The sequence below is a fragment of the Nyctibius grandis genome, chromosome 11, assembly GCF_013368605.1.
Source record: "Nyctibius grandis isolate bNycGra1 chromosome 11, bNycGra1.pri, whole genome shotgun sequence".
Lineage (NCBI taxonomy): Eukaryota > Metazoa > Chordata > Aves > Nyctibiiformes > Nyctibiidae > Nyctibius > Nyctibius grandis.
This window is the reverse complement of record NC_090668.1, coordinates 10,901,746-10,913,522: the sequence shown is the minus strand read 5'-3', so window position 1 is coordinate 10,913,522 and position 11,777 is coordinate 10,901,746.

Here is an 11,777-nt window from a genome sequence, read left to right as displayed (position 1 = left end):
CAAGGTGTCTTGATAAAAAATAGCAGAAAATACTCTCTTCTTGTTCCATCTAGTGAAGGCCAATTGAGTTCAAAGGGCAAATAGCTGGTTGCTAGAATAAAGCATGCTAATGAGATTCAGAGAAACACAGACTGAGACAAAAGGTGATAAGAGTATATACTGTAGGTTAGAAGTGGAATAATTTTTAAATAATGTTATATACCAGAGCAGAAATGTTTGTCATTGGTGCATGTTAGGTGTGTTAACAGATAAATGTTATTTGTACAGTAGCATGACAATGCATTTGTAAAGAGAAAAGCAGTGTCTCTCAAACTGATGTTCTTTGTACTTTAAAAGACCTATGGCAAACACAATGCAAATTAAATCTTAAGATTTTATGAAGGTTCAGATAACTCTTGTAGCCAACTCCTCCAGAAATTCATCAGTCTCAAGGCTGGTGTTATTCACCATCATACTCCTTCAGAGAGGCTCGTATAAATTTGAGGATGACAGAAATGGGAATGAGATTCTATGCGTTACATTTAATTTAATCACATTCACTCGGATTCTCAGCTATGACCTTGAGTTTGGTTGTATTTTTAATATAATTCACCAGAGAGAAGCTGAGCTTCTGGAGCATCAGATTTGTCAGGAGATGTCAGATGTCTGCATCAAGTAGGATGAAGAATAATGGAGTAATTATATTGGTACTATCCTGATTTTAAATCCATCAAAAGAATAAAATTCCTTGCAGGCAGAATAGCATTGGGATGCTTATATAGAGCTTTTCTTCCTTGCTACTGGACACCTCCATCCCGCTGCTATGCTGGATGATTTTTCTTAGTGTGCTTTCCACCCATTGGGAATTGCTGGGATCAAAGTGTAAGTCAGTTGGAAGTTTTATTCTGGTAGAATAGCACTACATTGCCAAAACTTACAGAAGTCAGTGGGAACTGAAGGTATTTAGTAGATCACGTAATCAGATAAAAGGTGCAGCACAATGCTAAGACAGAGATGCTTTCAGAACTTGCAGTAGAAGATATCATTTAAAAATAACACAGATTACTTAGAGGTGTGTTCACATGAAAATATAGGAAGGCAAGAGCGGAGTCTATTTCTGTTCCGTTCACAGTGTAGATACCACAGCAATAACATTTCATAAATACCCAAGACAGATGGCATGTATGTTCTTTGCATAATAAGATAACCAGAAACTTATCTTTTGAAAGAAGTGAATCCAATACAATGTGACCCACCTTAATCTTTGGCTTCAGGTGCACAGGAAACCTTCCCTCCGAACAGTTACAGAGCTTGTGATTTATTGCTGCTGTCACAATGATGTGCACAGATCACCAGACTGAATGTGTTTTGCAGTGACTACTTGCAAGTGTTAGTATTTTTGCTTTGTTCCTACAAACACTATGTCTTCTGTCTTCTACAGAGATACGTGCATTTTCTTTTACTGTCAGTGTACTCTGGTACACATTCAAACTGTCAGTGCGGCAAAAGGGTATCTCCAGCCACTGTGAGGTCACTCACAATAAGTGGAACATCATTCCTTTTGGCTACATGAGCAGATATGAAGCTTGATTTCATTATTTCCATTTGAATATTCACTGCTATTTATTTGTTCTGGTGTGTGGTCACTGCTTTATTCATTCTATTTGTTCATCGCTAAGGTCCAGGCAAAGTTTTGGAGGAGGAATATCACACTAGGTTTGTGTGAGAAATCAGCTGATTTTCTTCAGAGAAACGCACTGAGCTTCTGTGTGATCAGCTGCACAGAGTCTAGTTGGAGGCCTGTAGCTAGCAGTGTTCCCCAGGAGTCAGTACTGGGTCCAGTCTTGTTCAACTTCTTCATCAATGAACTGGATGAGGGGACAGAGTGTACCCTCAGCAAGTCTGCCGATGACACCAAACTGAGAGGAGTGGCCGATACACCAGAAGGCTGTGCTGCCATTCAGAGAGACCTGGACAGGCTAGAGAATAGGCAGAGAGGAACCTAGTGAAGTTCAACAAAGGCAAGTGTAGGGTCCTGCACCTAGGGAGGAATAACCCCATGTAGCAGTACAGGTTGGGGGTTGACCTGCTGGAAAGCAGCTCTGCAGAGAAGGACCTGGGAGTTCTGGTGGACAAGTTCACCATGAGCCATCAATGTGCCCTTGTGGCCAAGCAGGCCAATGGTATCCTGGGGTACATTAGGAAGGGTGTGGCCAGCAGGTTGAGGGAGGTTCTCCTCCCCCTCTACACTGCCCTAGTAAGGCCACATCTGGAGTACTGTGTCCAGTTCTGGGCTCCCCAGTTCAAGACAAGGAACTACTGGAGAGAGTGCAGTGGAGGGCTACGAAGATACTTAGAGGACTGGAGCATCTCTCTTATGAGGAAAGGCTGAGAGAGCTGGGTCTGTTTAGCCTGGAGAAGAGAAGACTGAGAAGGGACCTTATCAATGCTTACAAATACCTTAGGGACAGGTGTCAAGAGGATGGGGTCAGACTCTTCTCAGTGGTACCCAGTGACATGACAAGGGGCAATGGCACAAACTGAAACACAGGAAGTTCCATCTAAATATGAGGAAAAACTTTTTTACTTTTAGGGTGACAGAGCACTTGAACAGGCTGCCCAGGGAGGTTGTGGAGTCTCCTTCTCTGGAGATATTCAAAACCCGCCTGGATGCGACCCTGTGCAACCTGTTCTAGGTGAACGTGCTTTAGCAGGGGGGTTGGACTAGATGATCTCCAGAGGTCCCTTCCAACCCCAACCGTTCTCTGATTCTGTAGCAATTGTATCTTTCACTTGGGAGCGAGACCAATGAGTATGTGCTCTAGCTGCTTGGACAGTTGGCTTGAAGATAAGTGCAGTGGGTTTGAGAGTGCCCTTGCTCATTATACATTAAGCAACGGTCTTTTTAGTGTGATCTGGTTTTCAAATCTCAGTAGTGGTGCAGATGGTTCTGAAGAAGAGTTTGCACTACTGCAACAAAATGAACAGATTTGCAGAGATGTTTAGGGTGCCAGGAGAGATGTCTATTTATGGCTCTTTTAGTTCATCTTCAAAATTTGTCCTTTGTACATTATTGAGGAATTTTCACAGAATCAAAAAGAGGTGTTCTTTAACTAAAACTAAAATAATAAAACCCAGAGCTTTATTTTCATTTTTGTTGCATCCTCTCTTGCTGCTCCAAGGATTGGAAAGCCAATGAATAGCTCCCAAAAATACAGAGTGCTGAGTAAGAACCAGACAGTTTCATAACTGCTTGGGTGCTCTTTACATGCAGATGGTAGGTAAATTACTTGGTTGGCAAGAGAGCAAGTGAGCCCTCAAACCTAGTAGTGTCTAATGAGAAAAAAAAAAGGTTGTAGGTTATACTGAGAAGAATAATTATGCTGTAACTGTTAACGTGGTGTATGAGTGCAATGTAGCAGTGCAGATCACAGTATGACAGATCTCAGGACAGACACTAACCAGGACAGCTCTAGGAAAACACTCACTAGAAATATTGCTTGCAACACTCACCAAAATGCACGGACTAGACTACGCTAACAGACCCTCAGATGGTATACAGTGATGACTTCAGTGTGGCCTTGTTATTTTATGCCAGCTGACTACACCTGACCCTAACAGGGTCTTGCTTTTTCTTTGGATGCTCCTAGCAAAAACGTTAAATAATAAGAGGCAAACAAGGGCAAGGACAGAGAAGACTGTATTAAAGTAACTTCATTTCATATCTTTTGCTGATTCATTTTTGGAACATGTTAGGAAGTAGAAATATTTCAGTATTAGAGAGTACTAATGCAATGAGCAATTTTAAGTTAGACGAATAAAATCTTGTACAACAGTTTGCACATACTTCTGTTATTTTTATGTCTAAAAACAACCAAGAGAAGCTGAACAGATCAGAAAAATGTTATATAAGCTGCCATAACAGCAAAAGGTGATTTACCTTACCAGACAAAATCTTAGTACTGCATTATTTACTTTACCTTATTTTGCTTAAAACCAACCAACGAACCAAAACACACCACACCCCACAACCCAAACCTTTGTGCTCTGTGTTAAGGGAAGAATAGTAAGTTGTTTAATTCTCCTCTTTTGCTATCCATGTGTTTCTCCAGGATGTAAGGCCTTATGCAATTTAATAGTGTAACACCAGGAATGCCATAAAGGCAGTTTTATTTTTATACTGGGACAATTAAAAAAAATATGGTCTACTCACAGCAAATTTGGAGCCAGATCATCTATGCCAAAAGTAGCAATAACTGCAGTGTATAAGAGAAGATAGAATTGATTGTGTCTTCTCTGAAGCAGAGGACAGAAAATTGCTTATTTGTTATAAAAATCAGGTTTGTAGGAAGATTGTTGATCTGCACATGAATTTTTATTGTTTATAAATAACTTACTGGAGTCTGGAAAAGTCTTGACACCAGCTAGTAAAAGAAGATAGAGAACTGTAAATCCCTTATGTAGTCCATGAAGTAAAAAAATACATGTTTGATATTCAAGAATACCTGTATCCAGAATGAACAGATCTGTTCTTTATTTTGTATTAGAAGGTCTTGAAGGAAACTAAAGAGAAAAAATGTTTTATATGCTTTATTTTCATATTCCTGAAAGAACGTGATCCAGTTGTTGATTATTTTAATGACGTTTAAAATTTTGTTCACATTATTTTATTAAAAATATTTTATATCCATTTGGACCAATATTTTCAAAGTTGAACAAGAATCTGGGATACCCAGTCAGACATATATTATATTGTCTGAAGTTAGGCTCTCAGAAATTCAAACGTTTTTTAAACTTTGGCTCAAGAGTTCCTTTCAGCTGATTTTTATCCCTCTCATATATATTTTTTTTCTATATATACCCCTCCCTCCATACACACTTAATGGGAGTGCTTTATCTCCCGGGGATGTTACAAAGGCTACCTCTGCTATTTTCTTAAAATTAAAAATCCAGTGACTAAAAAGACCAGATCTTGCAGACTCTTAACAATATGAATAGCTTTTGCTCTTGAAAATAGTCATATTGGATTTTTGAAAATTTTGTAGATGCAAACTGTAACCCACTACCATATTTAGAATCTAACCAAATGTTTCCAATAGGATAGGATACCATGCCACTGGGGTATGGCATCAGCTAACTACTGATGGAAGCAAACGTGACATCGTAGGAACCAATCCTTCAACCTGTTGTATTCAAGCTGATTCTTTCACCAGTTATAGTCCCAGATACAAAAATAGTTCCCTGCAGCATCAAAGCTTTTGTTATTATGTTTAGCTATCATTTTTGGTTAGACTTTCATTTTTCAATTCCTACCTGCTAGGCTTACTGTGTGTATCTTAAGTTTTATGATCTATCAGGACGTTACAAGAGACAGGTATATAATAACAGTATAATGACTTGGGAAACAGATCTGCAATCTGCACCAAAATTTAATGTAGGTTTCCCTACACTGGAATGACAGGAACATTTGGTATATATTAATATTGATAAATATTGAGCACTTATAGGCTTAAAACCATAAATTCAAATTTGATTCCTTCATCCACATTGTAAAAGTCTTGTTTATCACTACTTTATCATTTATACTCTTTGTTTTCATTTTATCTTTTATTCAGACAGGACAATGAAACAATTAGCTTGTACTCCTTTAGTTTTCTTCTGTTTGCGTAGTTCCACTTTGCTCTGTCCCAGATAAGGGTAAAACTTGACTATTACTAACCGTTCTGGGTTGAATTGTTTGATTAAAGTTTTGTCAAAAAAAACCCAAATCTGATTAAAACCAGGCTTAGTGTGATATAAAAAAAATTTAATAATTAGCATAAACAATATCCCTGTAATGAGCTCCACTAACATTTTTGTGTTCTTTTCATAGTAGATTACTGTATACTTGCCTCTAATGATAGTAAATCTTATTACATTAATTTTCATTGTGCTGGTAATGTGATTAAAATAGTATAGCGTTAACAGTCATCTACATTGTAATGAGAACAGCTTTCTTCCTGAAAGTGAAAAATGGGTTTCATATTTGTAGTAAGTGTGCAAATATACAACTAGACATATAAAAGTCTTCAGCTAGGATTCTGAACAATTTCCATACACTCATGAAACATCCAGCTAGCCTTCAGCCTTTGTATGCCATGGATGTGCAAACATTCCTATCAGGATATAATCAAAGATATTAATGAAGCTAAATAAGGGTCTGAATTACTACTAATTTATAAAATGAGGCATGCGTATAATTTTTGGCAGGAGAAGCTCCATAAATTTTGTAATTCTCTCATTTTGATCTATTTATCCTGATGTGTACAGCTACCATGCACAGAACTCACCATTCAACTTAAATGTAAAGGAAATGTAAGAAAGTATTCTTTCTAGGTAATTGAGGAGAGTCTTATGAATTGGTCCTGATTCCCAGTTTTTCACAGTGGTTCTATGACACATCTACCACAACAATTCAGATGATATAGTCAACCTCCAACATTCTAAATTTTTGTTTTTCAGAATTCCCACCCTTACTTAAGGGAACCATAATTATCCCCTGCTTTTCACAATCTTCCTTTCTCTTTTAAATATTTTGTGCTTGGAGGCTTCCCCATCAGGCGCAACATCTAAAAATGAAAGCTATTAGCGACTCTACATCCCAGAATGAAAGCAAGGTCTGGTCACACCTCACCTCAGAGTTACATACTCTCACAGTTCTAACAACACACAGTTAGCAAGACTAATTAATTAGATCTTTGTGTACTGAGATTGTGATGTGTTGCAGACGGCAATCTATTTCTTAGAATCTTTTCTGGGAAGTGATGTTACTTATGCTTCTTTTTCTTTTGCATCTCACATTGAAATTGTATGCTTGGTGATTTCTTCCCTCCAGTAATTTTCTACATGAATAAGCCATATCAGAGAGCACTAATGGCATTCATGCATATGCTTATTCTTTTCTACATTAAGCTTATTTTATCCTGTGAGAGGGTCATGCTTGTCAGGCATAATGTGATATTTGGATAATTTTGACTTAAGGTGCTTTTTCTTTTGTTAAAGAGTAAAATCTTAGAATTACAAGTTCGCAAGAAATGGGTAAATGTAAAAATACTGGGTAGTGGCAGTACAAGTCCACTTTGTTCTAGCATGAATTCTTCACTTCAATAGTATTCTTACTTTTCCAGTAACCTAAAATTTGACAGTAATAATACAGAGCAGGTCCACATCCGACCTGTTAGAACAGCACTAACACTATTTGTACAGGAAGCCATTACTAAATAGCCCTGACTGTAGTGAAACAGGGACGCTTGCTGGCTTGCAAGTTTCTTGTAAATATTTCAATTGCATAATCTAGCAAACCCTTTCTTCTTGATAAACCATAGTCAAATAAAAGTTATTTATTCTGCGAAGATCTTCTGAGAAACACATTCTTTTCCTCCAAAGCGAAATTATTTACCTATTTTTATTTTGGCAGCTCAAATGAATGACCAGGATAAATTGTTTCAGAAAACACAACTTAGTTCTAAATGACTGTCAGTTTATCACCATGCCCACTTAGACCCATAGTTTTCTGCCAGCAGTCAAGCTGGCCTGTCATGAAGACACTTCAAAGAAATGTGAAAACTTCCCCTTTTGTAGATGGTCAGTTGCACAGTAAAGTAAAGTGTGATAGAAAAATTCCTCCGAGTGTTTTTGTTTTATGATGGTACTGATCTTTATAGATCTTCACATAACATTTAGTTTATGTAAGAAACAGTAATAGACCAGAAAAAGACTTTGCATTATATTCAATAAAAACATTAATGTGGGTATAGAAAAGCCCTAGTAAATCAGAAGTCACAGAATTAGGGATTGTAAATGCATAGATAGGAAACACATGAACGCAGACGCACTTGTTTCTTACTTTTGAGGAGGAAGAAAATAACCCCTGGAGTCACTGCATCTGACATACTTGTAGCTTCTAAGGAACTCTTTTGCCTTTGACAGGTATGATCACTTTCTTTTTATTTCTGGAAAGAAAATGGGAGAGTTATGAAGCTTATCCATGACAGATTGAAATGGCAAGAAAGTCTGTTTCAGTAGCTTTCTTGCCTGAACGATCTGCATTAATGCTTTTAGTTAACATAAATCTTTATTAATATTATTATTATAATCGACTAACTGTACAAATTAACAGAATAAAAGATTACTAACAACTACTGCAGAAAACCCTCTTTAGTAAACAGGAAGCTTTAGATTAAATTAGAGATGGAGATCAGTCATCTAATGTCATGTTTTAATGTCAGTGTTGTACCAGTCTCTGGAATGTTGTCACTTTACCAACTGAACTGTGTAATAAAAAGTTCTCATATCATATTAAATACCACAAGCATAGAATATGACATGTGTATCAAGATATTTTTTTTTTCCAATCATTGGAGTAAAAGTCAGCAAGGGGAACACATATATCCTAGGAAGAAACAAAATGTTAATTCTTCAGCATACACAGTAGCACAGTACTGAGAACTATATGGAATGGACAACGTAATGTTACGAAAAGTCTGTTATATGCAGAGGAAAGCTAAAATAAAGACTATTCTAAAATGCAAATAAAAGATGCTATTTAATATGCCATAAAAACAGCCACAAGTTTATTTAATATTTGCTTCAGTTCTAATACAATTTTGACAACCTAAAAATAAATGCAATTGAAGGCTTAAAATGTGTCATTAAGGCCTATCTACCCTCAAAAGTTGCTGATGTGGCCATTACAGTACTAATAAAGATGCCATTTATTCCAGTAAGATTATTTTCTTCTTTGTGCCAGACAGTGTAGCTTATACAGGTTTGCTGAACAAAATAAGGTACATCAGCAAAAAAAGTGTATTTTTGCTTGTTCACCAGCACAACTATGCCAGTTAGAGGTGTGGTTTCTTTTTCCTCAAATTATTGCAAAAAAACTATGTTATCTGAGGTAACTTAAGCATAGCCAAGACTTTTAAAAGTGCGTTTCTGTAACATCTCCAAAGAGTTTTTTGAGTCAGACCTAAATTTCTCCTCCTCCTGTGAGTTCACTCAAGACAGAGTGATGCAGGTGAGAGTTTAAAAAGGATGGCACCTAGTGACAACTGGCGCTACAGGGGTATGTGATGGGCTAATGACAAAGGAAAGCAAGATAAGGTTCTGCAACCCCCTGTTCTAGTGACAGGCTTACTGAAATCAAATGTGAAATCAGCAGAAGTAGATAACGCTGTAAAATCTTGCTTTGCATTAACTGGGATCTCAATATTAAGGCGGAAAAAACAAGAGGCACAACTTAGGATGAAAATAGCTTTACACCACAATTACACTCCCTTATTCTTAGCTGCTAATGGGAGCTCCTGATGTACAACTGCCTCAGTGGCACCCTCTAAGTTGCAGCCAGTTTCCCACTGCTGACAACAGCCTACCCTCCACCTAAAAACAGCAAGGCACGGGCCAAGATTGGATCACGCACACTGGCATTGAGCTCCACCTTCTCAGGCTCCATCCATCTACCTTCTAGATACATCACTGTCCTAGTATAAACATAGTATCATGAGTGGAGTTTGTGCCAACCATACATCCATTCAAGTGCAGTAGTCACACATGATACTGGAACTTGTAACTGTCTGAAAGAACAGTCTGTTCTTCTGAGCCAAGTACTTTGGAAGGTCATTGTGGGGACAGGCTTCAGAAGAGGCAGGGGCATCAGGGACTGTAAGCAATAGTTATAGAGTTTGCTCTGAGGTAAAGTCTGAAGATAAGGTACCTAAGCAAATAAAATTAAGATATTTGTAGGGTTCTGCTTGGTTTTGTCCTGAAAAAACTATGAAACCTGAGAGAATGTAATAGGAATTAAATTGTTTTTAAAATGCACGCTAGGTTCAAAATAACGTAAGCAGCTTTCAGCTTTCTGTAGTGAAGGAGAAGTGTATCTTGTCAGACAGAATGAGTTCGCATTGAGGACAGCAAATATGATCAGACTGCCTCTCTTGCAGGGATATCTACCATATAAATTCTGGACTTGGCTCAGCTAATGGGTCCACACAGGCTTCAGAGCTAGCAGTGGGGTGTCTGGATGCTTACCCTAATCTAGAAGCTGCTGATTGACTCCTGTTAAAAATAGGTTCTTCATCTGGAAGGCAAGAAAGACAGGATCTTTTCACTCTTTCAGCTATATAAAACACAGGTGCTTAAAGTAAGGTGTTCTGGAAGGCAATATATAATGGAGCAAGACTAAGAAGGAACAGGTATGAGAGAAATAGAAATAACACCAATTAAAATTAGAGGATAAAATGTCTTCATTAATATCTATTTTTTGTCTCTGTAATGCACATGAAGTATGGAAGTTGATATATAACATGTGCAAAACAAGCTGATTTGTTACTACCAGATTGATAGAGATTAATGATTGAAACCTGCAGAGTTAAATCTGGAATAACTAATTATTTTGCAAATTTAAATAGATTTAGGAATTCCTATTGAATTACGAATAGGAATCACATTACAGACTTTAAAGAAGTTGAATAAGGATTTGAATGTACAGCCAGGCTCCATTGTTAGTCTTTATGCAAGGTATTGTTGGCGCATTTCTTAACTCTTTTGTATATAGATACTTAAAATAAATTTGTGTCCCAAACCTGCTACTGTAAAAATGAAAAGCAATGTTTTGGGACTCTCTAATAAAGAGTCTTTTCACAAGGCAAAGAACCCTGAAAACTTACCTGCTTATTCAAGGTTTATCAGCTTTCAAATAAACTTTGCTTCCCTTGTATAATTAGATTGTTTTATCTATGAAATTTCTACCACTACAACCAGATTAAGACTAGATTTTTATTTCAAGAATTTCTATATAAGATTAACATATATTTTTCTGACAGATGTAACATTCAAATTGAAATGTGACATTCAAACTAATACAGTCTCATCATTCTTCTAGTCAGCATTTCCTACCATTTCAAGGTGTGAACGATTTTCTTAATAGGATTGCAAAAGTGTAAACGAATATTTTAATTACAATGTAGCTAGCATTCTACTAATGGTGGTGAGAATAAACTCCAGCCCACACTTACTCTCTTATAACTTGTGTGGGCAACAAGCATTTTTTCAGTCAGCTAATGATGACTAGATACACAGAAGGATAAAGCAGCCTGTTGGTTTTAGTTTTTGTTTTTAAGGCAAAGAAAGATCTCTGCAGGTCTTCAAACTGATTTGATGTTCTGTCTATAGAAGACGAAGACTTTCCAGTTAGCATACTACTAGTGTTGTTTAAGCACAAAAATTAATTCCTCCTCTTTAACCTTCCTAATCGTTTTAAGTTAACCATCCCTCATTGCTTTTAATTCTTGATCTCTCCAAAGACAAAGAACCCATTAACAGTATCTTGAGAGCTGTGGATGTATAGGCTCATACAGGGCACTGAGTTGGCATTTGAATTTTTAAATCATTCGTGACACAGAATTTCAGGACATTTGTATACATCTCAGATTTCTTGGCTTAAAATGCAAAGCCATCCATCTCATTAACTACGCTATTATGTTTCTAATTAAAATCTGTTGTGCTTATAAGTAAGGTATTTATCTTTTCTGCTTCCTGCACAATGAACAGGCCCAGGTAGAATGTAGTCTACTACAGCCTTGACGTATATATTACATACAAAAAAAAGACGAAAACTAATCACTGAAATGCTCATCTCCGAGCCATAAAGCGACAGTATTCACAGTATTTTTCCTAGCTGACAGTGCCACCTTAGGACCTCAACTCTGGGTAAGTATTACAATTCACACTATTTACAATACAGCATCTTAATGAAAAGT